Source organism: Belonocnema kinseyi, chromosome 8 (assembly GCF_010883055.1).
Source record: "Belonocnema kinseyi isolate 2016_QV_RU_SX_M_011 chromosome 8, B_treatae_v1, whole genome shotgun sequence".
NCBI classification, from domain to species: Eukaryota; Metazoa; Arthropoda; class Insecta; order Hymenoptera; family Cynipidae; genus Belonocnema; species Belonocnema kinseyi.
Window position 1 is genome coordinate 114981417 of NC_046664.1, and position 15696 is coordinate 114997112.

At 35.6% G+C, this 15696-nt stretch overlaps 1 protein-coding gene across 1 annotated transcript in view; it reads left to right on the top strand.

Annotated features, from left to right (window-relative positions):
* LOC117178663 (pancreatic lipase-related protein 2-like) overlaps positions 1-15696 on the top strand; it is a 248376-nt gene that overhangs the window by 175104 nt on the left and 57576 nt on the right. The window lies entirely within an intron of this gene.

Consider the following 15696-nt stretch of genomic DNA (forward strand, 5'->3'; position numbering starts at 1 on the left):
AACCGCTTTATCATCACGACAATGCGCCTGTTCATTCATGCTTAGTTGTACAAGCAAAATTGCATGAAATCGGCTTCGAATTGGTTTCTCAGCCACCGTATTCACCAGACCTGGCCCAAGCGACTATTACTTGTTCCCTAACCTGAAGAGATGGCTCACCGGTAAGCGTTTTTACTCAAATGAGGAGCTCATAGCTGAAACTGAGGCGTATTTTGGAGACCTTCCGATCGAGTACTTTGCGGACGGTATCAAAAAGTTAGAAAATCGTTGGACTCGGTGTATCGACGTAAAAGGAGAGTATGTTGAAAAATGAAACCGACTTTGGCCAAAAAAACGTCTCCGTGTTTCATTTTTCAGGGACTTATCAGACTGCCTAGTATATCTATGGGAATTTCGAAATTTCCGCATCGCAGGATATTTCGACGGGTTATCCCCGGAATAACCTGCGACATAAGTGGGGCTAAATTAAATATCCCGGGATATTATATATAACAGTTCTAGAACTGTTATAGAATTGTTATAGAACTGTTATAGAATTGTCCTAGATTTTTTACAACGTATCGTACGTCTTTGGACACCCTTAAGACGTCTTTTATAACTTGTCTTTTGGTCATCCGAGGGATGCTCTTAAAACGTCTAATGTCAGTACGAAATATGTCCCAAGAACGTTTAGGTCGCATGTTCGTAACCTGTAACTAACCGGTTCTAGAACACGTTATTTTGTATTCTAGAACAGTTACAGATCTGTTCTGTAATCATCTTTTCCTGGCTTACTCTGCCTACATTCTAGAAGGATCAACGCATGCGAACTATTCGACATTCTGCTCCTAATTAACATATCTCGTTAGAAACCACAAATCAAAAAAGACCCGCGGAAGAGTTGTCAGTTCTTTTATAGTTTGGACACTTCTCCCACTTTCAAAATTTTCCACCATCTTTCCCCTTAATAACCATACGCCGTTCTGTTTGACAGCCTCACGGCCACGGATTGTGGTGCCCCATTTTATACCGCATGCATCTTTAAGGCTCGATAATTAACCCTAAGAAAAAAAGATAAAAGACTTTGGAACATATGTACGTATTCACGCTACAATGAAAATCGCATTGCAATTTGTGAAAAAATTTATCCTTTTTCTGTGATCTTATACTGTCTGCCATGATAAGAAATAAGATATAATAATAAAAATAATAATAAATAAGAAATTATTAAATTTCAGGGAATTTCCGTGTTAGGAAATATTATTTTAAGCTGAACGAAATAACGTCATGCATGTTCCTTCAGCTTAACATAAAAATTATATTGGCATTTAGCTTCCTAAAATCAAGTGTTTTCTTGCTCCTTCGCGATTTGGAAATCCACCTAGGGAAAATCTCTTATTGTCTCATTTACACAATTTTTGTGTTTTTTAGGTTTTTTTATTTTTTGGCCGATGCTACATGCATACAATTTTTTTCATTAACTTGAAATACTGTTTCATAACATAATCCAAAACGACATGGAACATAATGTCACAGAAAATTGTACAACATTTTTTTCAACTTTTTTCGTGCATGCCTCTATTTTGCAACATCTTGGCTTGCATGCCAAGTTTTTCAAATATCAATAAATTATATAAATTATGTACCGTAAAAATGGCATGGAATTTGAAATGACGGAAAATTTGTTATAAATGTTTACACAATTTTCTAGAAATTTTCCTCATCGAAACCAACGAGAGGTGCATGCCAATTTTTCTACAGTATTTTTTCGATGAAAACTTTTATTTTTTACATTGACATGCAATGTTAAAACACCGTAAATAATTTTAGATTCAGTTCTTGTATTTTTTATTTCTAATTTAAATCAGTTTTTTTTTAAAGTAATGAAATTAAACTTATTCTTATAAATAATAGTAGTGTTAAAATGGTATCATTATGTTGAACTGTAATAATAAAGTAATGCTTTGCAAAATATTTCAAACTTACTAGATTAATATCTCGCAATAGAAAATTTTTTCAAGTAGTTTTTATTTTGATCAAATTGAATTTGTACGTTTACCTAATGGTCTTTCCTAATTCAGACTTTACGAAAAATTAAGACTACTTGATGGCTGTGTCCAAATTCCACGATGCTATTATTACGGGTATAGAAAGACCTTTTGATCGCAATTATCGAATCACTTCATTCGTAGGAAATTTAAGATGCAGATGCTCTATTTTTCTAGTAATCTTAACACACCTATGCTCTACTATGTACAGTGAAACTCTTCTATAGAGCCGATTATGGGGCTGACGGCGGGTGGGAAATAGCTCACTATAGCCGAATCCGTTTTGGTTTGTTCACGCTTGAGTTCTCGCCTGAGTGGCAACCACAGACTCTGCGGCCCCCGCGCAGCTTCTCTTATACATACCTGCGGCGCTGCGTCAATTCTAGAAAGTGCTATAGAAGGGAGGGCTATTTAAGGGTTTCACTTTATTTTATGAAGGCCATGCAACGAGAGGGTCATGTTACCATATCTGGACCTCAATTTTTCTTTCCCAACTTACGTCTAAACGAAATGAGTTATCGCTCTGAAAGTTTGGGAAATAAAAGAGGAGGCAATAAAGTGCATGTCTCTGCTTTGTTACGGTGGAAATTTCGTTAACAGCTAATTAGATTGCTGTGCGAGAGAGATAGCCTATCCCGTTTACTCATAGCCTATCTCTCTTATTTTGCCACCGACTCTGCCATTGCCTGGTTCCCTCCAGGTATATACAGGGTTCATTATAAAAGTAATGCGCATGGGTTCCGGAAAAAAATTTATTTATCTCACTGGTACAAAAGCTTCAAAAATCTTCAAAGTAGTCTCCCTTGGACAAGATACACTTGTGTAGGCATGATTTCCATGCCTCGAAAGCGGCCGCAAACTCCTCGTCCGGAATGGCCTTCAAAAATGCTGTAACATGGGCTTTGACGTTGTCCAAAGTCCCCCAACGGTGGCCCTTTAGGTCTTGCTTCAAGCGGGGGAATAAGAAAAAGTCACATGGAGCCAGGTCCGGGCTGTAGGTCACTTTCTATCAATTCTAACAATTCTTGACAGCGCAAAACTCTGAGGTCCTTTTGTTCTTGAGTGAGCACTTTTGGTACCAGTTTTGTGCACACCTTTCTCATCGCCAAATCTTGCGTTATTATCCCGTGCACTGCAAATGTACTAATGTCTAGGGTGTCTGCGATCTGTTTGATACCTAATCGACGATCGGTGTCCAAAAGTTTCTGCACACGCTCCACGTTAGTGTCGGTTCGCGCGGTTGTTGGTCGTCCGGAGCGTTGTTCGTCGGCGATCTCGGTTCGACCCTCTAAAAATGCCTTATGCCAGCGTCCTGACTGCGATCTTGATATACAGTCATCCTTGAAGGCTTCTCGAAGCATACTGTAAGTTCCGGTTGCATTCTTGCCCAAGCGCACACAAAACTTGATCGCGTACCGCTGCTCGATCAAATCTTCCATGACGCCGTGTTACACGATTCGAAAACACCTTTTGCGCGAAGTACATGCGCATTACTTTTATGACGAACCCTGTATGCTCTAAGATTTCTAATATTAAGTATTTCAAGTTGTGACGTCCGCGAGCTAAAACTTTCTATCGCTAACTTTACGGTTAACTTTTTATTGTTTATATTTTTATTTAAGTATCGTCTAGTTGAACGTGTGCGTAGGCACCCTATCGTTAGGACGCCTCGATATATACAAGGTATCTAAAAAGTCCCGGGACAGCCAAATAAATCATTAGGTACAATTTTTTGGAGAAGTTTGAGGTAATTCTTAAAGTAACTTTCAACGACGAATCCAGTGGTGACTTAAGTTTTGACCTTGACCATTTTTCGCAAGCTAGCTTGTGAAAATCATCCTACCCTACTCTTTTACTTAAAAAATGTGCATTAGATAGTGACCATCGAGGGATCTAAACCATGATCATCAAGGTCATATCACGTTCATCCTTTAATTTAATTTAATATACATTATTTAAGTAAGTAAGTAGGATAAGAAGATAATTTTCACAAGCTAGCTTGGGAAAAAATGTTCCGACCATATTGAAGTTTAAATGACCTTGATACGTCCATCAAGGCACACCTTACCTATGACTTGACTGCACTTTTTAAGGTAAAATTTTCTGCTCTTTCAATTTCCAATGTTAAAAATGGGCCATTTCATTTACAAAAACAAAAGTGACCTTGAAATTACCATGAAGATTATAGTTAAGGTCAAAACTAAGGTCACCACTGGATTCTTCGTTAAAAGTTACTTCAAGAATAACCTCAACGGACGGAATCTCGGGACCTTTAGGTGGAACAGAGCACCTAAATAGCGACTTGCTAGACTGCTATGATGAGAGTGTGGCCCCTGAAAGGGGTTACATGGCACGACTGCATGCATGGAAGAAGTTTCCTTCAACCCATCATCATTAGGCCCTTATTTTCACCTCATCTTTAAAGTGGGAAGAATTAATTCCGGAGTGGTTGGTGGAAGGACGCACAATACTCCTGCCGAAAATGGGCAACTTAGCTGACCCGAAAAATTACAGGCCAATCACTTGTCTGAACACACTGTATAAGATTTTCACAGCTATCCTAAATGATAGGATTGTTCAGGCAGTTGAACCTGTGTGGCAGGAAATGTAGGTACAACGCGGTTCAAAGAAAGGCGTAGCAGAATGTCGGGAGAACCTGCTCATCGATAGATGTATCTACAAAGATGCAGCATACTACTAGCATGACCTATCGATGGCCTGGATTGAATACCGTAAAGCTTTTGATTTGACATCCTATAGACTTATCATCCGTCTTTTGGAAAGCTTAAAGGTTCATCCGTAAATCTTGAGGTTTTGTTTGGAAAGTCGGCAATTGAGTTAGAAATGAACTTTTTTATTTTCAAGGATCATATGTTTGGTTTAAAATTTATTGCCATAAATACAAATGGGGCCATTTCGTTACTAATTTTTTGTTTGCTCGAAAAATAATTTTTTTTACTAAGACTTCAAATATTTTACATCTGGTTAAAAATGCATACGGTTTACAAATATCACGGCACAGTGCTTCATTTTGTGGAAATTTACAAAATAAAATATTAGAATTAACTACCAATTTTTTATTTGCAATACAAAGAATATTTTCGCATGTTTTGCTATTTTAAAGGTTTAGAGTTTATAGTATAGAGCTTAGGAGTAGAAGTCATGTATCTTCACCTGTGTAGAGTCACTTTTTCTTTCTTAGTCGATTTCCCACAGATTTAACATTTCTTCATATTCAAAATTAAATATACAAACGTCACTAGTATTAATTCATACACTGCAGCAGAATAAATTTTATTTCCCGTTGAGACTTGTTTAAACTCCACTGTTAAGACGGCTGTGTATCGCATCATGATGCATGCTCTGAACTGACGTTCATCTGGCAAACAATTTATTTAATGACTTTTTTCAGAAAATACAAAATTATTAGAGTTATAGCATTTACGAAATTCCAAAAAATACACGATAATGAACCTTTTAAGCCAATTAACGGACGATATGAAAAAATGGCAAGAGAAGAAGCTTGATTTAGAAATGCCCTAGAAAATCATCATGTCAACTTTTTGAATATAATTAAAAATTTGTCATAAGGACAACCACAAGATTTCGCCGGGAACGGGTGCTAATCTCAAAAACTGCACTCGTTCCCAGCGAAATTGCGGTAAAATTTCAGCCACAACCACATCTCACGACCACAAGATAGGTGGTTACAGACTATAACGGAATCAATACGAAGATCCAGCAAAAGTCTCGTGCATTCTGAGGACACGGAGGGATACAAGAACGATCATCTTCTGCATTTTTCCCGCAAGTGTTTTAGCATACTGTTTACACAGAGGAATTCTTTTCAGGCTTGTAATCAATGAAAGCTTGGCACCTCTAAGAGCGCCGATCATAAGGACGATTAGTGTAACAGAATATCTCTCTTTCTTTTCATTCCCCTTGGTTATGATGTTTTTGTCAGTTGCTGCCGAAAATTCGATAACGAACATGGTTCGCATCTCGAAGTCAAGAAGAATCATGTCAGGCCTCGAGTGAGCAACAGAAACAATTTTCGATAATATAAAGTTTCAGTATATGCGGCACTTCTCATTCTCGACAATTGACTCGATTCCCTTAGGAGCATTTTGAGAAGAGATATTAAGGTTAATGCCGTAAGTGTGACAGAGATGGTAATAAAGCACTCTTAGTGCCGCATTGTGCCTTTGGATTTTAGTTGTTTCCGCATGAGTTGGACAACTAGATAGTATGTGTACTAAATGCTCGGGGTGTGCATGGCACGCTCTGGAGTTTTCATCGGGAATGTCTCGACTCAAAATTTGACGAAGGTATATTAAGGTGGAAATGACACCGCTTTGATATGCCAAAATGAAACTCTCCGTGCCAGACTTTAATCCCGGTGATTTAAGGAAAGCAAAAGTTAGATTTAATATTCCGCGACCACCTTGACGGCGTGAAATGTAGAGTCGCGGAACAGAAGACTCTAGATGCATACTTTTGTTCATGTGCATAATCTTTCATGTCCCGATATCAAGGGATCTGAGCTCGTTCTTCGTCCATGGAACTACTCCAAATGAATAGAGTACTACCGGGACGGGAAGCATGTTCGTTGCAGATACTTTGTTCCTCGCCAACACTTCGGAAGACCAAATCTGCCGGATGAGAAGTTTGTAGCTGCTTCGAAGAGTATCCTTCATAGATGTCACATGCTGAATGCGGCTGTGTGGCACACCTAGGTATGTATAAGTCTCTTCAGTGCAAAGGTGTCGTATAGCGTCTCTATCGATAAGCAGGTTCTCCTGACATCCTGCTACGCCTTTCTTGGATCCGCGTTGTTCATAGATTTCTTACCACACAGCTCTAGAGTGTTCGGCATTGTTGGACGACCCATTGTCGGGAGCCCTGCGGGTTCTGTTGTTTTGAGCCGCACTTACTACAACTATGTTTGGTGTTGTCATTGTTGCTCTCAAGAGAAGCTAGGGAAAGGGGTTCATCCATCTTTGTAGAGCCCCACATGTAAGGATAAGGCTGCGTACTCTGAGAGGTCGCCCAATATCCCAGAGTCACCGTTCTAGACACATCAGCCAGGTGCCATTCAGCTTTCGGCACGGTTTTCACACCTCCGCTTGGGAGTTAATTCCTTCGGGACCACCCTTGGACAATATTCCGCGACAGCCTATTCATTTTTGTAACCATATTCAGCAAAAACTCTGGGTACAGGGACCCTCTACCCGCAACCGAGGACGCGTTCGGTGTCTTTGTCATAGGCCCTTCGCTTTGATTCTAGAGGAATATATATATATATGGAGAGAGAGAGAAAGAGTAGACACGCTGGGGCTTATTAAAATGTATGCATCCCCGCATTCACTCCCATAAGGATAGCATTAGCGTACGAATGAGATCCCGAGAACGTCCATTTCTTTAAAACGTTTTTAGGTGATCTTTAGGACATTGGACTTTTTATAGACGTTGATTGACCTGACATAGGATGTTTTATTAACGTCAGATGGACTTTATTGGGATTTTCATAGTTTTGTGCCCACTGGGAAGCAGGCTAGTGACTAGAGGGAAGAATAATGGTGGTAAAGGGCGTAGGAGGGACCTGCGAAGGTAGTAAACAAGTAGTGGGGGGTAACTTGGTACTAGATATCTCTTTATGGACACCATTTGCTACAACCCACAGTGGGTTTATAGGAGGACAAAAATCAATGCTTGCAAGTATTTTAAAATTATTTTTTGAAAGTATATATTTTTTTCGTCACTTGTTGAGGTATCATTTGACATAAGCATAACATTTTGCAATGACTTATTGTGGCTTACACAATTCCTATAATGTATGTCGAAACTAATAATGTGTGATTCTAACACACAAGTTTAACATGACCTTTTTTGTATTTTAGGCATAGTTTTAATGATTAAGGCTTTCAGAATAGAATAATTGCAATATACAAGCTTATTTTTAAAGCAAATAAATACGGTTTCTGTATTCATAACATTAAGTAAACGCAGATCTTATTATCTAAAACGTAAACGTGAAAAAACTTATGGTTTTTGAGTTCATTTATTTTGACGATTCGGCATGGTTCGATATTGCGACTATATGAATTTTGATGGTTGGTATTTTTACTTCAAAATAACGCCAGAATTACGTGCGCATACGTGCGGCTTTTTTAGCAAAATAACTTTCTATATAATAATAGGTTTTTATGTTTTTCAAAATAAGAACATGCCAGATTAGGTTTCATATCTGAAGTTTGTCAAAACAGTTGAGTTAAAAGAAGTCAGTTACAAGATTATGTGATTAAAAATCTGAAAATAGAAAAACATCCTCAAAAAGTAAAAGATAAGCTTTTACAAATTGTTAAAAAATTTTGTGAAGAAATTTTAATTAAATTAAGAAAGGTCCAAAGGCACTGGAGTAAGGTTATGACCCAAAAGAGTCTTCGTTCAAGGAGAAAACAGAATTTCCTTGTACTGAAGTTCATCTTCAAATTGAAGATGCTGTCCCTGGACGTGCTAGTACTAGGAGGGTGATAAGAAAGCTGGAAATCTGGTAAGTCAAGTAGCCCTTCATTCTTCTGAGAATGTTGACAAAATGCGACAATGTATGCAGACTTTTACACTTTATACTGAAGACGAGGCATTGCCTATGATTGTAACGGATAAGTTGACCAAGCATCAATATCTTGATATTAGATCTGGGGCAAAGGCAAGAGGTGTCGACTTATATCCGTCTTATCATAAAATAAGAGAAGCTAAAAGCAGATGTTACCCTGAAAATATTACAGTAACTTAACAAAGAGCCGAAATTCCATTGCAATCACTTCTTAATCAACTAACAAAACGACTAGTTAAAAACAGTAAATCTGTCTTCCACTTGCTACCTTCCGCATGTCTTTCGAATTTGACTTTGATCGTGAAATGGGGTTTTGATGGTAGTCGGGCTATTTAGATTATAAACAGCGATTTCTGGAAGATTTTGATGATCAAAACCTTCTCATTACTTCACTTGTTCGCTTAGAGCTGTATACGCAAGAACCTAATTCATCTGAACAAATAGTCGCGTGGAAAAATTATCGTCCAGGGTCCTACATTAGTTGTGTACCAATAAGAATTCAATTCATTAAAGAGACTACTGAAGTATCTAAATCTGAAAGAGATCAGATGGAGAGTCAAATCGACAATCTTTCGACCAGCTTCATTAAACATTATGAATTAGGTGACATTTCGTTTTCGAATACTCTGCTGTTGACCATGACAGATGGTGAAGTCTGCAATGTAATTACAAAAACATCTTCTTCACAATGATGTTACGTTTGCGGGGCAACACCAACTATGATGAACAACATTGACGAATCTGTCAGAAGAGGAACTGATCCTTCTAGATTTCAGTTTGGGCTCTCCCCTTTACACGCCTGGATTACGTGTTTCGAATGTTTCTTGCATATCTCCCACCGCTTGGAATTCAAAAAGTGGAAAGTTCGAATTCCTCTTAAAAAGGCTAATTTTAAAGAAAGAATAAAAGCTATTTAAGCAGCTTTTCAGAGTAGGATCCCAGTAGGCAAAAAAATTGAGGATGTCCTAGAGACGTCTTTAGGGCATCCCTAAGACGTCTTTTATAACATGTCTTTTTGTCATCTTAGGGATGCACTTAAAACATCTAATGTCAGTACTAAAGATGCCCCGAGAACGTCCATGTCTTTAAGACATCTTTAGGTCATCTTTAGGGCATTGGACGTCTTAGAAACGTTAATTGGCCGGGGATAGGACGTTCTAAGAACGTTTCAAGGACGTTTTTAGGATTTTAATAGTTTTTTGTCCACTGAGATACGTTTGATAGAATAATTTGCTACGATTTTACAAACGTTGTCTTCTAGATTCGAAATCAGCAGCGAAGCATATTGGATAAAAGCTCTTAATGCAGCAAAAGTGTACATAGAACTATATGGTTGGTATTGTATACCTTATCAATCTCCATATCAACGATAGACACATCAAGAGCAACTTCATGATCTATGTACAGTCAAACAAAACAAAAATCGTCTTTGCTCTTTGGCTACCGCTAAACTGTTGGTGCAACAAACTTCATTTTCGCAGCATGTTCATTCTGTGGTTCCAACATTGATCTGCAAGCACAGAAGATGATTCTGAGCAACCAAAAATAGTTTCTTTGGATCACCTGACACCCAAAGCAGTGCTGATATATTTAACGCAGATTTCAAGTAAAGTTTTTAAATTTTGTCGTCATATTAAAATCACCGCACACGTAGCAGTACCTATCACCGTTTCCAGTACATTCATGTACATTTTCTCTCGTACGCTATCGTGTTTTGCAATTAGTTCATAGTAGCCAACTTGGGATCTTTCAGTGCCCGAAGAAGGCCACTCGAGACTCTGAGGCGCAACTTTGCTTGAGGCCCCTAAAAATAAATCGGGTAAATAGAAGTTTTTTATTTTTTTACCAACATGGAAAACTACAATTTTCGATTCAATTAACAAAAATCGAATATAAACTCAAAATTTTTTAAGTACAATATAACACTCTCATTTTATTTATTATCTAATACTTTTTCAATTAAAAGTATGAAAATATTATGATTGACTAAAATGTTCTTGCCAAGCTACTTTTTAGTAAAAACTGCTGTTTTGTCAATGGACGATATTACTGCTATAATCTTATTTTTATTTAATAAAATACTGTTTTAACTCATACGCATGCAAACGACATGGTTGATTAGAATATTCTTAACCACAGGATATCGACAGACATCCGTTTGGCTCAATTCCAAGATTCCATTGCCTACAGCTAATGTTTGACGTACCCCATCCTGTGGGATAATAAGTATGGGTGATAACCGACGGTTTATTACCAACAATTTTTCATTTGAAATTATATGTGGGCTTCACTAAAAAGAAGAAAGCTTATGGTTGGTTACAGAAGCGGCGGATCCCTTTTCTTCCAGAGGGGGGAAGGGGCATAGACTTATAATATTTAAGGGTACAATTTGTGCCTTATATAACAATTTTATACTATCTAAAATTATATATAAATGATACTATTAAAATAAACAATTAATGGTCAACAATAAATAATAATAAACACAGGTTTAAAATCAAAGTGCTAAAGATTTCACAGATATTTCGCAAAGGTTGTGGATAGATTCAGAAGATTTCACAAGAACTTCAATCATTTCCCAAGGATTTGAAAAATTCCACAAATATTATCAAATATTTCAAAAAAGTTTCAAATAATTCGCAATGATTTCCAAATATTTCAGAACGAGTTCGAAAAGATCTCAAGAAATTCACCAAGATTTCACAAATATTTTAATTATTTTCCAAACATTTCAACGAATTTCTAAAAATATCGTAGCACTAGCCGTGCTTTCAGGGGTGATTTTCCTCTTCGCCGCTTCTCTATTCGGCTAGTCTCGGCGTTCTTTGGCTGTCAATTGTCGAGCTATCAATTTTTTTAAATCCTTGTTTCTAAACAGCCCAAATAACTTATAGCAAGCTGTGACAATTTAATCGAGTAACTTTTCGATTGATACATATCATAAAAAATTTTCATTTATACGTTACTAACTGCAAGTTTTGGAAACAATCGTAAAATTATAATTACTTTATTCATTGATAAAAGATGTAACCATTTTTTAAATAGAAAAATCTTACAAAAAGCTTCAAATGTCATTCTGAGTTTGAAATGTTAAATTTGAAACCTTATCAAGTTACATCTCGAAAAAAATTTTAATAAATAATGTACGCTATTCTGTAAAAATATGAAGATAGAGCTGAAATACGCTTTTATTCAATATATAAAGAATAAGTTTCTATTTTTTACATAAACAATTTAAACTAATTATTGCTGTGTTATATTAAAATTTTGTGCTATCATTTTTGATCATTTTGATAGTAATTACAGGAAACAGGGTCAGTAGAGTGCATAGGCATTTCCTGATCTGTAAATCTTCTGATCTTAATCAGATTCATTTCTTGGAGAGTAGTAATCACGTGATATGGCATACATTGTTATCAAAAACCTGATTGGTTGCGACGACACTACGTGAATTTGACTTTTAGTGACTGCTTATAATTTTTTTTCATCACCAATTTTTTAATACAAAATTCCTAAACAAGTAACTTTATTTAGCGATAATATGTATGTCTAAATGCTTTTAAATATTATTGATAAATGAGAAAATGTTAATTGCAAATGATTTTTTACTAATAAGAAATAACTATGTTTTAAGCATGTGGCTACCGCAATATAATTTCTGGGAAAATTTAAAATGTTTAAGGTTTTATTTTAAAATATTAACTTTATGTTTTCAAGTTTTCAAAATGCGTCGCTAAAAAATTTAAAGTATTTGAAGCCAACTTGCAAATTTGAGAATTTTTAAAAAGATGGGGAAAAAGTTTATATCTTCAGAAGATTTTGAAGAATTTCAAATAAACTGTAAATTTCTGAAGATTTTGAAAAATAAGCTTTTTGAGAATTTTATCATGTATCAAAAGAATAAAAAAAGTCTTAATATTTCCGGAAAAATTTCAAATGATTTTTCACGTTGAAAAAATAATGTTCAAAGAATATTTAAAAAACTCTTAAACGTTTTCGAAAATTATCAAAATAGAATTAGAATTTGTCCTCTTCTGAATTTGAAAATTCGAAGGTGCACGATTGCCGATCGGAACACTTTGGCGGTTCTATTTATATCTTTATCTGCTTTGAAACAAAATCAAGAGATTGGGATTTTAATATTTCCAGATTTCGATTGCTGGCGATTCTCATGATTTGAATACTTCGCGCGCCTCATTATATGCGTATATTTTGAGGTTACGTTATTTCAAGTAGAAAATATAAATGATATAAATATTAATTTTATATATATATATATATATATAATTAATGATAATATTATAATAGTCTTATTTATATATTGATCCCCATTTGAAAGAAATTAAAGAAACTGGCGATTTTGAAATTCATCTCGTTCGGATGAAAACTCAATTATTTGTGTGAAAATATAATTATTTTGTTCACAATGTAACTATTTTGTAAAAAAGTCCTCTTTTCTATCAAAAGTTCAGCTACTTTGTTAAAATTCATTTTGTTTTTTTATTTGAAGGTTTATTTGAAGGCATTTGCGTTGACTTGTAGCGTCGAAAAACCGAAAGAATACGTAGACGACAAAACATATGACTGGTACTCTACCAAAATGAGTCAAGTTAGAAAAAGACCCGAAGAACATGAAAAATGGCAAATCAGAGATTCACAACTCTATGATTACCGAACTGACCAACTTAAATCTATTCTAATATGAGACTCAAACCCTTGCGAATTAGTCGTAACCGAAAGCTTGAGGCGTCAAGTTTTACAGGAAAACCACGACGAAACCTAGACATGTCAAAGAGTAAAGCCAAGTAACCAAAATACGATAGGATTCATGGGAAAAAGGGGAATCGAAGAACCATGGACCATGGTAGTAGCTGATATCATAGGTCCACTGCCAAGTTTTAAAAAGAAGAAAAATCCATACATTTCAGTGTTTTTGAACCTTTTACAAAATGGGTCGAAATAATCCCAGTTAGAAAAGTTGGCGGGAGCACAATAGAATCAGAATTCCAAAGAGTCTCATTTCGCGTTGGGGAACACCGCGGATTTTTCACACTGATAGTGAGAGGGAATTTTTCAGCAAAACTTTAAGAGAACTAACTTAGAATTCGGTATTAGGCACACTAAAACGCCTAAATATTACCCCCGAGCCAACCCAACCGAGCGTTACAATAGGAAAATTTAAAAAATGATTCAAACCTACCTAGATAGCGACCATTCCACTTGGGATGAACATTTAGATGATTTGCAGTTCGCGGTGAATACTAGCAAAAATTCGTCCACCCAATTTACCCCAGCATTTTTAAATTTAGGTCGTGAATTAGAAACAATTCAGTCACTCAGAAAAAATATTGAAAATGATAGCGAAATAGAGTTTCAAAGCGTCGATAATTGGACAGATAGACTAAGAAGGTTACAAATTATAAAAGAGGGAGTTCCGAAAAATGTAAACCAATCAAATGAAAGACAAGCTTCGAATTATAATTAAAGAAGAAGACCAGTAGAAATTAAATTAGGAGACAGGGTCTTAAAAAGGGTAACCAAACTGTCAAACAAAGCAGATAAAAAGGCAGGCAAACTATATGTTCAATATGAAGCTCCTTTTATTATTAAGAAAAAAATGTGGCAAAATGGCAAGGGATCAATAGCATTAATAACAACAGCTAACTCAAAACTCAAAAACTGACTCAATAAAACCAAAATAATGTAACTCGTTAGATCTTAAGAACAAAATTAGACGGAACAGAACTTCACCTTTCAGAAAAAAGAAAATACTAAAGTGCTTACAGCAAAACGCAGAATTCGTTTCTGAAAGAAGATAATCATTAAGGAGGATCAGATGCGGAAAGACACTGAGAGAACAGAAACTCCCAGCACAAAACTAGGGACGATTGTGAAGAACTACGATAACAATCCTCTGAAAAAATAATAGCTGAATTAGAACACATACAATGTAATCTTTTTTCCGAAGAAAAATGATTTAAATTTAGCAAAACTTTACAACTCCAGGCTCGATTAGACAGATTTACTCATAAGAAAACCGAAACATGAATCAGGAGGGTGTAACAGAACTGTTACCGCAGAAAAGAGCTCTGCACGGCCCTGCGTGAAAGGGTTGCTGAGCCGCATCCGAGATGCGCCGGAACCCCCAGACGAGTCCAGAAGTTATTGGCGACGGAACGTACTCAGTGATCCCAGATTTGAAACGAGTTACAACTCCAATACTATCACAGGTTTATGCCCATGTGAGTATAGTTTAAATAAAATCAAGAGATTGTTTTAATATTTCCAGATTTCGATGCTGGTGATTCTCATGATTTCAATACTTCGCGCGCCTCTTTATATGCGTATATTTTGAGGGTACGTTATTTCAAGTATAAAATATAAATGATATGAACATTAATACCATTATATTTTTAACGGATTTAGAATCATCTTGTAAAATCAATTATTTTTGAATTATTAATACTTTAAATCCGATTTCAAAAATTTATAGAAAAATTCTTTCAATTAAAAAAAAAATCATAAACGAAAACAAATAAATTAATTTTCTATCAAATAATTGGTGATTCAACGAATACAATGTACAGAATAAAATTTCAACCAAAAATGGGATAGTTCAATTTCCCGATAAAAACTGTCATAAAAAATTGAATTGGACATAAAAAAAACGAATTTTCAACATAATTGTTAAATTTCAAGGGAAAAGTTTAAATTTTTTTAAGCGAAAAATATGAGTTTTCAAGCAAAGAGTATAAACTTTCGACCAAATAGTTAAATGTTCTAAATTTTCAGTTTCAAATATGTATTTTCAACGAAAGAGATGAACCTTCAAATAAAAAAATGAAATTTTAACAAAGTAGTTGAACTTTTGATAGAAAAGAGGACTTTTTTTTACAAAACAGTTACATTTTCAACAAAATAATTAATTTTTTAAACAAATAATTGAGTTTTTATCCAAACGAGATGAATTCCAAAATCGCCAATTTCTTTAATTTCATTCAAATGCGGATCAACATATAAATAAAACTATTATAATGTAACATAATTGCAATA